The 13,614-nt window shown below is 44.0% G+C and overlaps 1 long non-coding RNA gene across 1 annotated transcript; it reads left to right on the top strand.

Annotated features, from left to right (window-relative positions):
* Positions 1-506: 506 nt before the first annotated feature.
* On the top strand, positions 507-4,389 carry LOC142249090 (uncharacterized). The gene is made up of 4 exons (XR_012724990.1): positions 507-963; positions 3,334-3,403; positions 3,556-3,639; positions 3,742-4,389. It is a non-coding gene; the product is annotated as an uncharacterized LOC142249090 (long non-coding RNA).
* Positions 4,390-13,614: the final 9,225 nt, after the last annotated feature.

Genomic DNA, 13,614 nt, shown 5'->3' with positions numbered 1-13,614 from the left:
TTCTCTTCTCTTCTCTCCTCTTCTCTCCTCTCCTCTTCTCTCCTCCCTTCTCCTCTTCTCTTCTCTCCTGTCCTCTCCTCTTCTCTCCCCTCCTCTTCCCTTCTCTCCTCCCTTCTCCTCTTCTCTTCTCCCAACATCAGTTTTCAGATCTCTCCACATGTGCCAATCGGATTTAGATCTGGACTCATTGCGGCCACTTCAGAACTCTCCAGCGATTTGTTCCATCCATTTCTGAGGGGTTCTTGAAGAATGTTTAGGGTCATTGTCTTGTTGGAAGACCCATAACCTAGGACATACACCCAGCTTTCTGTCACTGGGCTCTACATTGCCACCTAAAATCCTTTGGTAATCTTCAGATTTCATGATGTCTTGCACACAGTCATCGCAGAGGCAGCACAGCAACCCCAAATCATCTCTGACCTCCACTATGTGTGACTGTAGGTGCTGTGATCTTTCTTTGTAGGCCTTATTCTGCTTTCGGTAAACAGTAGAGCGATGCACTTTACGGAAAAGCTCTATCTTGGTCTCCTCTCTCCACAAAATGCTTTACCAGGAAGATTTTGGATACTCACATACATTTTGGCAATCTGAAGTCTGACTTTTCATGTCTCTGTGTAAGCAGTGGGGTTCTCCTGGGTGTCCTCCATAGTGTTTCATTTCATTCAGATGTAGATGAATAGTTTGTGCTGATGCTTGACTTGACAGGACAACTTGACTTTCTCTGGATCTTCATTGGGACTTATCTACCATCTGGACTATCCTGCATTACATCCTTCCATCAATTTTTCTTTACCATCCACATCCAGGGACATTAGCTACAGTGCCATGGGCTGTAAACTTCTTACTTCTTAATTATGTTGTGCACCGTGGACAAAGGAACATCAGGATCTATGATGGGATCTAAGTCCGGGGTCGTGGGCACTGAGTTGAAATCTAGGAGTCGGACTGGATGGCAGCAGAGAGGTGAGCACGACCATCCTCTGACACTGCGCATTCATTAGCATGTTATCATGCTCACAGGGCCGTACTAACATGGTAAGCAGGCCGACTAACCAAGGGAACTAACACCCTTGCGACTAGTCCCTGGCATCATTAGCATATCATAAAGGATCTTTAGAAATACTTTTTCTAAAGATCTCTTTATCTATGCTACTATATACAGGGACAGTTAGGCAAGGATTAGCAATATGCATCCATAACTGCTCGTGGTTCTGGGTACATATTGCACCTGACAGGTTCCCTTTCAGTAAGGGCACTATTTCTGTGTAAGTGCCGCAATTCACACTCTGTCTCCCTGTCTTTAAAATTGGAAAGAATGCCCTTCTATGTGCCGTGAAGCAAATATTTGTTGGGGAGCTGATGGGATGACGGAAGGCATAACAATGCCTCCATGACTTGTCTCCCACTAATAGCATATTATCAGTTACAAAAGTGATTTTTGGCATATGAGGAAATCATTAAAACAATAAAATGAGCTTATTAGGAAGAGCATAATAATATCAATAAACATGTGCCGGCAGTTTGGGGGCTTGGGGAAGCGGCCAGGTTCCTTTTAAACCAAAGTTTCTGGGTCACCTGTCTGACAGCAGGAAACAAGCGTAGTCTGTTTCCATGGAAATCTGGTGAATTTTAAATATTTTGAAAAACTAATTGAAAACAATAAAACAAAAGTTTTAATTCATCATTTCCATTTCTTCCATTTTCTGAAGTACCTTGATCCTTTTTTAGTGGCTTTAATATTTGCATCTTATTTTCTACATTATATATTTTGCGCACTTTTTAAGCAGTCTTTCTTTTTCTATTTTTCCTTGATAACGTAGCTTTATCCATCTATTTTAAGCAAATGCATGAAATTCAACTTGTACCAAAAGTTGCATTTATTTTTGTTTTTGTACCTCACTCCACTCCTTGCCTGGAATAAGATTTTTGGACTTTGCAATTTGCTCAATTTTGCAACTTTTTTTTGCCTGGAATAAGATTTTTGGATTTTGCAATTTGACTCATTTTTGCAACTTTTTTGCCTGGAATAATATTCTTGGACTTTGCACATTTGCTCAATTTTGCAACTTTTTTGCCTGGAATAAAATTTTTGGACTTTGCAATTTGGCTCAATTTTGCAACTTTTTTGCCTGGAATAAAATTTTTGGACTTTGCAATTTGACTCAATTTTGCAACTCTTTTGTTGCCTGGAATAAGATTTTTGGACTTTGCAATTTGCTCAATTTTGCAACTTTTTTGCCTGGAATAATATTCTTGGACTTTGCACATTTGCTCAATTTTGCAACATTTGTTGCCTGGAATAAAATTTTTGGACTTTGCAATTTGGCTCAATTTTGCAACTATTTTGCCTGGAATAAAATTTTTGGACTTTGCAATTTGGCTCAATTTTGCAGCTTTTTTTTTGTCTGGAATTAGATTTTTGGACTTTCAATTTGGCTACTTTTTTGCCTGGAATAAGATTTTTAGACTTTGCAATTTGACTCAATTTTGCAACTTTTTTTGCCTGGAATAAGATTTTTGGGCTTTGCAATTGGCTCAATTTTGCAACTTTTTTGCCCGGAATAAGATTTTTGGACTTTGCAATTTGGCTCATTTTTGCTACTTTTTTTTTTCCTGGAATAAGATTTTTGGACTTTGCAATTTGACTCAATTTTGCAACTTTTTTTTGCCTGGAATAAGATTTTTGGACTTTGCAATTTGACTCATTTTTGCAACTTTTTTGCCTGGAATAATATTCTTGGATTTTGCACTTTTGCTTAATTTTGCAACTTTTTTGCCTAGAATAAGACTTTTGGACTTTGCAATTTGCTCAATTTTCCAACTTTTTTGTCTGGAATACGATTTTTGGACTTTGCAATTTGCTCAATTTTGCAACTTTTTTTGCATGGGATAAGATTTTTGGACTTTGCAATTTGTCAACTTTTTAAAGGTTTTGTGACTTTTGCATTTAAAAGTCTAAAAAAAAATGTATTAATGACATAAGTAAAAGCATTTTTGATCGTGTGTTAAATTCATGAACTGCGTGGGACCATTTTTAAGAATTTGGTAGAAAAAAAGTCAACAAATGCTACAAGACAAAAAATGAAAAGTGACTTCAATAAATCAAAAATGTTGAATTGGGCACAAAGTGATTAAAAAAGTTGTTAAGTAGAATTATGTTTTAAAGTGAAAACTGTAAACGCGGATCTGGAGTCTCCTAATATATTTATGCCGTTGGCGATGTGAGGATTCATTAACTTTTAAGGGTCAGATTTTTCTAAAATTAGCCACGTACAAGAGAAATATACTATGTAGCCTTTCCAATTACAAATTGCCTTTCCTTCCTTCTACCAGGGAGCCCATTTGAGCGGCACACAGATGGCTGGCGGATGAAATACATTCCTACTAAAGCTGGCTGACCCTGGTGGGTATAAATGAATTGGGAGGTTCACCTTCCCTCATCGTCTCCCTTTATAATCAGAGCATCTTTAATTTACCATCTGACAGTGTCATTAACCAGATAATTGAGAAGTATTACACCAAGTTTAAACTGTATATTTCCCTTCTACTCTCCAGCCGAACGCAAAATTACATAGTATCCTGGTGACAAGGCAAACACATGCGTATTACTGGTGTCCATCAACGCGAAGACCTTAATTAGTGGGTGATGCAAACGATTGTTATTTCCAAATAATCACTTATCTGACAGCACAAAATACACTGATTTCCGACGGATAAAAATATTTCCTCCATCTGTTTCAGATGCAGCGTGAAGAACACTAAGGATGCAATTTTCTGGTGTTGTGAACACCGATGAGGGAAACTGGCTGGTGTCCTCCATGAAAGAATAAAGTAAAAAAGTTTTTTAGAGGCTCTGCTAAGTTTTGCATCCAAAACCTGTTGTTTTTTGGAAAGTCCAGGTTGAAAGAATCTATTGTAATTGCTAGTGATGAGCAAAAACGGACACTGGTCCGGTCGAGATATAGGTAATCCATGGCGGCTGCCGAACTAGAGTCTCGCGAAACAAGAGCTACTTGACAGCATTCCCCGATGCCTCTCAGTTGCAGAACCTACTAATCAGAAAAGGGATTGGGAATTCTTGGCAAGTTATAGGTGGTTTGCAGGGCTTTTCTCCAGCTATTGGGGTATATTTTATAGACTAATTCTATGGTTATGACCTACATTCATGACCTGATGTGCAGGACCCCTGTCTAGATTTGACTGCCAATTCTGACACCTGTTGTCCAATTTTTGACCCCTTTGCTTTCTACTGCCATTAAAATGATGATGGTTTTATATCTTATATGCTTGGGAGGTCAACAGCGGAGGTGTAGAAAGAACCAAACATAAATTTGTTGAAAGTGTTAGTGTATCAAAGAAAAGTTGAGAATGGATAAACAATAGGGATAATCGAATACCACAAATATTCGGCTTCGCGAATATTCGCCGAATAGGTCGTCACTATTCTACTATTTGCAAATATTCAATGCGCAATGTAAGTCTATGAGAAACCCGAATAACACCTGAATAACAACTATTCGGGCTTCCCATAGACTTACATTGCGGATCGAATATTCGCATAGCGGCGACCTATTCATCGGATATTCGCGAAGGCAAATATTCTGGTATTCGATCATCCCTAATAATCAACAAAGCATGTTGTCCTGTTATAGGCACATTTCTCCTCTACGGCATGAACAGAGATAAATGCAACCAACTTCTAGGTCCTCATGCCACGAGCTTGGCCAAGAAAGGGGCCAGTGAGTTTTTTTTTAAAACAACAGGATTGTAGTAGACAGATGATAAGACGTAAATGGTTCCCAGATGAAAGTTAATATTTACCAGCAGATGATGAAAATCAGTGTTCATTTTTAACGTATTGTATGACATCTGTCATCACAAGAACCATCATCAGTACATGCATGCACCACAAATAAATCACCAGAACTATCATCAGTATATAAATACATCACCAAATCCACCATCAGTACATGAACACAACCACAGAACTATCATCAGCACATTAATAGAACACCAGAACTACTATCAGTAAATTAATGCATAACCATCAACAGTGCTTGAATACAACACCAGAACCATGAGTACATATATAAAGCACCAAGACCAACATTAGTACATGAATACAGCACCAGCACCAACATAGTTACATAGGTTGAAAAAGACTGATATCGATCCTGTTCAACCTTCCACTACCAATTATACATTTTGTCACTAAGTCATTTATAACCGATAATGTTGTGTGTACTGAGGCAATCATCCAGCCCTTTTGTTTAAGTTGTTATAGTGTCTGCCATTACTACCTCTTGTGGTAGGGCATTCCACAGTTTGACTACACTAACTGTAAATAACTTTTTCCTATATAGCTGCCGTAATCTCCTTTCTTTCACTCGCAGTGAGTGCCCCCTGGTCCTTAGTACCAGTAGTGGTATCATCAGTACATAAATACAGCATCCAAACCATCAATATTTTAAAAAAGAACTAGAACCATCATCAGTAAATAAATACAGCAAAGGGATCATCAGTTCATGAAAACATCAACTGAACTTCAGTATACACATACAGCACCAGAACCACTTTTTGTACAAGAATACAGCACCAGAACCATAATCAATACAGGATTACAGCATCAAAACCACCATTAGTATATAAATACAGGGCCAGAACTATCATCAATTCATGAGTACATCACCAGAACCATCTAAATGATGCAACACTATAACTAATTAGTACATGAATACATCACCAGAACAACCATCAGTAAATTAATATTTCACAGAACCACCATCAGAGCATGAATACATCATCAGAACCACCACCAGTACATGACTGCAGCACCAAAACCATCATCAGTACATGTATAAAGAACCACCATCAGTATGTTAATACAGCAACAGAACCAGCATCAGTTGTGTTACCAATTATCATCAGACTACAGATCATACAGCATCTCCAGTACTGATTAGATGTAATTAGAATAACAAATAAACATTTACATCCAGGTACTTTACCAGTGGACGTCTTTTCTGATTGTAGCCATTCTATTTGTTTTCTTTTCCATCTTGTCCAAATGTCATGATGACTTTTGACATCCACAGATCGTCTCTGCAGACTTCCTTCTTCTCCTGCTATACGAAACGCATCCCACTACTCTAGCCTTAAAATTAACAGTGTCATTATAATAACTCCTGAATAGAAATATAGTGCCTCATGCACATAACATGACCACCACACTGTTCCTCTTATAATTTATTGTTTCTGCATTATCTCCTATAAAAAAAATAGCCTTCACACTATCTGCCCTTATGAACTATTGCTACTACACTGTTAGCACTTATGAACTATAACCGCCATATTGTTCACTCTAATGAACTACAACTGTGACACTGTCTGCTCTATTTGACTGTAAGCACTACAATAGCTGCCTTTATCAACTATAACTGCCACACTGTCCTGTTCCTCCCTTATGAACTATATCCACCAACACTGTCCCCACTCCACAGTGTCCCCTCTCCAATATTTTCCTTATGTTGTTCCCTTTTCCACACTGCCCCCTCTTCACACTGTGTTCTCACGCTTATCCCCCCACGCTGCTGACTCTTCATATGATCCCCTCACACTATACTGTCCTCCATGCTTCATCTTCTCTATATCTTCCTGCTTTGCACATTGTCTCTATTTCCCCCTACCCCTGCACACTGCTCCACGATATACTGTGCTCCTTTTTCATGCTACCCCCTCCGCACTGTCCCCGCATGCTGTCCCTCTCTATACTGTGCCCCTATGCATAATGCACCTACCATACTTTGCTCTTGCACTAACTTTTTACAATAAAACTCTTTGTTTCTTGCATTCCACTATGAAGCACTGACTTTCCTACCATCTTTGCAGTGTAGCATAGCAGTGATGTCACCAGTGTGATCAGGTGACCTAACCACACTGCCGAATGTCGTCTCAACCCAAAAGGAATAATTCAGTGCAGTGAGCCTACAGTAACCTGTTGTCTGAACCGTGTCATGACTCTGATCAGTGGTGCTCTGCTCTCCTGCAGAGTCTGTTCTGGGCCTCATGTTTTACTGCAGTTAATTTGTTGTTCCCGGTCTAAGTCTTGTGTGGCGTGGGAGCGGTCTGTACTTCTTAGTTCTCATGCTTTATCCGGGAGCCAGTGATAGTTCCTGTTTTGTAGTGCACGTCTCTAGTTCCCGTAAGTGACTGACCTGACCTTGTCCCACTTCCTAGTTCCTCGTACCCTATTCCGTCTCCTCCCCTACTCTGTCTTGACTCCCTGCCTCCCTGACCTTTGGCTAGTTCCTGACCCCGGCTCTGCTCTCTCTCATGTACCTGACTTGTCCTCTTGGCTACCGACCTTGGCTTGTATTCTGACCCCGGCACCGCTCTCTGTCAGTTACTTTACATGACTTCCTGGTTTACTGACCTCGGCTTCTTTCTCTCCCTCTGTTACTGACATGATCTCATGGCTCCTGACCCCTGGCTTGCTCGACTTCCCTGCAGATCTCCTCCAATAGGGTATCTCGCGACTCCTAGTGGTCTAGCATCTCATTACACCTGGGTGCTCGGCATCACAAACCGATTCAGAGAACAGACTTGTCTTTGAACCGCAGCCAAAGGTGAGAATAACAAAATTGGCTCTTAAATAGGCTCTTAAATACATCAAGTTTTGAAACTAATTTCTTAATTTTGTACTAATCAGGTGAGTAAATAGTTTATTAGACACTAGGCCGGATGAATATTGGCTCTACTTTGTGCAAAAACCTCTCTCGTTAGGATTTGACAGCTGGAGAACATCTGACATTGTTGCAACAGTTGGACCCCAGGTGTAAGGTTTTTCTTGTAGATTGTAAAACATTTAAAAAAGAAATGAACCTCAGGATTGAAAAACAATAAACTAAGCAGAAAACTATTATAATCCCGCCCATGCCATCCCCCGCAGGGCTCATACTTCATCATATTTCTGTTCTTATTGCTTTGATCATTGACTTGGTCATCTAGCACATCCTCACTCTTCTGATACTCTAGTGAATGTACGACAGCAGCAGTAAAGTAGCATTAGTTTAGGTCTGTCATATTTACACAAAGGGCATAACCTTTAGGGTTTTGATTACAGGAACTCAGAACCAAGGGGAGGTTTCCATGAGAATACAGAGGATGTAAATTGTGATGCCTTGGTCTGGGATACTGAGCTTCAAAGCCTGATCAGATGGTCCTTTGTGGCCAAGCTATACATTTTCTATTCACTTTAGGAAGGGGCATGTTTGGACAAAACAAGCAATTTAATATGCGAGGTTCTGACCCTTAAGTTAGTCCACGGTCCAGTCACACACCTGAGATTGGGATATTAACATCTAGGCCGTCTTGGAAACATGAGCCCAGGGTCAAACATATAAAAAGCTGGAAGGCACAAAGGAAAGCTGTTCACATGTGAAGATCTGCCTATGCGGCAGTGTGTTCCATATTCCATTTTCTCCTCCCATCAAGGAAACAGAAGGCAACTTAGACTGGAAAGTTTAGGCATTTCTGTTATTTTCTCCCTTTTTATTTTATAGCTGTTTTACGTATTTCTGTATAATTTTTTTATCTTTATCTTTTATACCTTTTTATTGTAAACAATATATTGTTTATATTAAAGCTTAAAACTTTAATAAGTTTAATCCTTGTATGCTCTAAAGAATCCACAGCCTTACAGAGAGTGTGAGTGATCGTGTTGATTGTCAGACAGAGATACCGTATTTTCATTTTATAAGACGCACCAGATTATAAGACGCACCCCAAATTTAGAGATAAAAAGGTAAAAAAAGGGGTCGGTGTTATACTCCGGTGGTGTCTTACTGGAGGCAGGGCGGCAGTAAAGCGGGGTCACAAGAGGCAGGGGTGGTGCTGGAGTAGGGCAATGCTGCAGGCGCTGCATTGGGGGCTGTGCTGACTGTGGTGGGGGCTGTGCTGTTTGCGGTGGGGGCTATGCTGGCTGTGTGGAACAGGGTGGTGCGGCGGGTGTCACAGATTCTCTGTCGGCAATGTGGGCTTAAAAGAAATGGCACCCAGAGTTGGCACGTGCGCAAATTGAGCTCTCGGCTCAATGACAAACCAAGATATCATCTGCTGCACGTGCCATTTTCCTTAAGTCTGCTGCCAGGAGATCAATCTGCCAGAGAAGGGGCCTGTGCAGATGAGATCTTGAGCCGTGAGCTCTATCTGCGCATGTGCCGACTCCAGGCACCATTATTAGCAGCCCGCACCGCCAACAGAGAATCTCACACATCACACCGCCTTGCTCCACGCAGCCCCCATTGCAGCCAGCACAGCCCCACCACAGCCAGCACAGCCCCCACCACAGTCAGCACAGCCCCCACAACAGCCAACACAGCGCCCACTGCAGCCAGCACAGCCCCCACCACAGCCAGCACAGCTCCACCACAGCCAGCACAGCACTCTGCAGCCAGCACAGCCCCACCACAGCCAGCACAGCTCCACCACAGCCAGCACAGGCACCACTGCAGCCAGCACAGCCCCACCACAGCCAGCACAGCGCCCACCACAGCCAGCACAGCCCCACCACAGCCAGCACAGCCCCCACCACAGCCAGCACAGCCCCCACAGTAGCCAGCACAGCCCCTATTGCAGCCAGCACAGCCCCCACTGCAGCCAGCACAACCCCCACCATAGCCAGCACAGCCCCCACCACAGCCAGAACAGGCCCCCACCACAGCCAGCACAGCCCCACCAGTCAACACAGCCCCCACCACAGCCAGCACATCCCCTACTGTAGCCAGCACCGCCCCCATCGCAGCCAGCACAGCCCGTACTGCAGCCAGCACTGCCCCATCACAGCCAGCACAGCCCTCACTGCAGCCAGCACAGCCCTCACTGCAGCCAGCACAACCACCACTACAGCCCCCACTGCAGCCAGCACTGCCCCATCACAGCCAGCACAGCCCTCACTGCAGCCAGCACAGCCCTCACTGCAGCCAGCACAACCACCACTACAGCCCCCACTGCAGCCAGCACTGCCCCATCACAGCCAGCACAGCCCTCACTGCAGCCAGCACAGCCCCCACCACAGCCAGCACAGTCCCCACCACAGCCAGCACAGTCCCCACCACAGCCAGCACAGCCCCCACCGCAGCTAGCACAGCCCCCACTGCAGCCAGCACTGCCCCATCTCAGTCAGCACAGCCTCCACCACAGCCAGCACAGATCCCACTGCAGCCAGCACAGCCCCCATTGCAGCTAGCACAGCCCCCACTGCAGCCAGAACAGCTCCCACCGCAGCTAGCACAGCCCCCACTGCAGCCAGAACAGCCTCCACCACAGCCAGCACAGCCCTCACTGCAGCCAGAACAGCCCCCACCGCAGCTAGCACAGCCCCCACTGCAGCCAGCACTGCCCCCATCACACCCAGCACAGCCCCCACTGCAGCCAGCACAGCCCCCATTGCAGCTAGCACAGCCCCCACTGCAGCCAGAACAGCTCCCACCGCAGCTAGCACAGCCCCCACTGCAGCCAGAACAGCCTCCACCACAGCCAGCACAGCCCTCACTGCAGCCAGAACAGCCCCCACCGCAGCCAGCACAGCCCTCACTGCAGCCAGCACTGCCCCATCACAGCCAGAACAGCCCTCATGGCAGCCAGCACAGCTCCCACCACAGCCAGCACAGCCCCCACCACAGCCAGCACAGCCCCCACCACAGCCAGCACTGCATCATCACAGCCAGCCCAGCCTCTACCGCATCCAGCACTGCCCCCACCAAAGCCAGCACAGCCCCCACCACAGCCAGCACAGCCCCCACCACAGCCAGCACTGCCCCATCACAGCCAGCACAGCCTCCACCACAGCCAGCACAGCCCCCACTGCAGCCAGCACAGCCCCCACCGCAGCCAGCACAGCCCCCACCACAGCCAGCACAGCCTCCACCGCAGCCAGCACAGCCCCCATCACAGCCAGCACAGCCCCCACCACAGCCAGCACAGCCCCCACCACAGCCAGCACTGCCCCATCACAGCCAGCACAGCCCCCACCGCAGCCAGCACAGCCCCCATTCTCCACCTCCCAGTAAACTACATTTGCATTATAAGATGCACCCCTCATTTTCCTCCCAAATTTTGGAGAGGAAAAGTGTGTATTATAATCTGAAAAATACAGTATATTTTGGGGACTCGTCGCTCCTTGTGTTTGATGAGTGATGGCAGCGTGTTGTGTAGCCAGGGTGTGTTGACTGTATCGGGGTGTGATTTATACTCACCTGACGACATGCAAAACAAAAACATGATTTAAATAATACATCATTAAACTCAACAAAATGCAAAAATTAATGAAAAAAATAACAAACCCTTCTATGCATTTTATGCAACAACTTTATTTGAGCCAAAATGCAATTACAATAGAGATTGTCCACGTAGATCCATACATCGTTTACATATGTGTATAGTAATAACTACATCATTTGTACCTGTAATCTGCCAAGAGTACAGCCAGAAGTACGACAAATCAACGCACTAGGTAGTAGACTACGGCGACTAGAATACTCTCGGTAAATGTCAAAAACTAGTTCAGTCGGCACGTCCTTATCGACTAAAATTCATGAATATAGATACATTTATTATAAAATAACAAACCCCGTACAATGTCCACCTACAACCGGCAGTCCTTACTCAATGGACAATATTAAAAAGTGGATTGTTCACGAAAATACACCGGGGACCGTAGAAATTCCCCCAGATAGGTGTCATGATTTGTTCCATATATAACAAGAGCAGTCACATCAATATTCAATTCTGAGAATCAGCAAATTACAATGTATCATCTATGATAGTAAAAAATACAAGGAAGGTTTATACTATGATCAAATATGGAAGGGTAGCGGCACACACACTCATTTCTCCAGATATGCGCTAGGACGGGCATAACACTGACTGCACTATAATACTGTATAATATCAATAACACTGTGGTATATTGTACCTTTATATTGTTTTAATACTACTTATACCCCCTTTCAACGGTGGCGGAAGCTTTGGAAGGGGGATATGGACTCATAGTGATGAGAAGGGAGCATTGGCATTGAGAAAAAAAGGACCTTTGTACCACCGCATTTCACAGCTTCAAGTTATTCAATGGAATCAGTCCAATCCTACCATCCATTGTATTTGTCATCGACGCCTTTGCTACCTAAGCACAAGTCAACAATTGACTCAAGACCTATCCATCGCGATAAAAAGGACCTCCATACTGACACATTTCCCAGCTTCAAGTTATTCAATTTGATCAGTGCAATCCTGCCTTCCATTGTATCTATCATCGACACCTTTGCTACCCAAGCACAAGTCAACAATTCATTGGAGACCTATTTACTTGGCATTAGTCATAAGGATCATATTGAAATTTTGCAAGGGCAGAAGTAGGGGAAAAGATGCAGATAGGTGCCTTCTCCTCGAATGTCAAAGAGCAAAGTCAGACAAACCAGCCAATTTTGGTGGGACCTGCCAACTAGTTGATCATAGAATCATAGAATCGTAGCGTCGGAAAGGACCTCAAGGTCCATCGAGTCCAACCCCCCTTCAGAGCAGGTTTTCTTAAATCATCCCAGCTATATGTTTATCCAGTTTCCACTTGAAGATTTCCATTGATGGAGAGCTCACCACCTCCAGTGATTGCCTATTCCACGTTCTGACTGCCCTCACTGCCTCCCATGGTAGCCTGTTCCACTCTCTGATTGTCCTCATTGCCTCCCATGGCCACCTGTTCCACTCTGTGATTGTCCTCAATGTCTCCTGTGGTAGCCTGTTCCACTCTCTCACTACCCTCACTGTCAGAATGTTTTTTCTAATGTCTAATCTGAATCTCCTTCCTTTTAGTTTCATCCCATTGCTTCTTATAGAATGGTAGCTTTGGAAGGGTCCTCAAGGACCATCGAGTAAACATTGGCCAAAGACATACAGAGTCTATGGGCTCTGACCGGGAGTTGAACCAATGACCTCTCGCATCCAAAGCAAGAAGCCTACCACTAGACCAATGAGGACAAGTGAGACCAATATGGGCAAGTGATGATGTTGCATATGGGGGCCTCATGACTCCTCTGAAGATGGAAGGCCATAAATACACAATGGATAGGGCACATCGATGTGAACATGCCTGATCCTTTATTTACAATGGGGAAAAACCACCACCAAAAGTGCCTGGTATCCACCTTATTTCATTTTTCAGGACACTTCAGCATATTCTTGGTCAAGCATGCATGTAAGGGGAGTGAGACTGGTAGGAACATCATTTGGCCGAACCAATGAGCATGGAAATAGGCAAATATGGCGGAATAGCCAAGCAATTGCCCAACAAGTGTATTAACGCTTTTGATAATCTGACCAAGGCAAAGCAGTATGTTGGCGGCTGAATTAGTGCCAAGAATCAGGAAATAATGACCCGCCAGCTCTTCAACCCAACCAACTCAGATGCCATGTATTCCTGCTAATATTTTACTATTGGAGCCCCTCATTCCCAATTCATTTTTTTACTGTCAAGCTATTATCGTAGCCCACAAAATGTGTACATCCCATACCCTATATATATGTATATTCCCTGTAGTGTGAATGACACCTTAGATTGTAA

The sequence above is a fragment of the Anomaloglossus baeobatrachus genome, chromosome 8 (assembly GCF_048569485.1).
Source record: "Anomaloglossus baeobatrachus isolate aAnoBae1 chromosome 8, aAnoBae1.hap1, whole genome shotgun sequence".
In the NCBI taxonomy this organism is placed as follows: domain Eukaryota; kingdom Metazoa; phylum Chordata; class Amphibia; order Anura; family Aromobatidae; genus Anomaloglossus; species Anomaloglossus baeobatrachus.
Note: the sequence above shows the minus strand (reverse complement) of the source record. Positions and strands in the feature narration are given on the sequence as shown.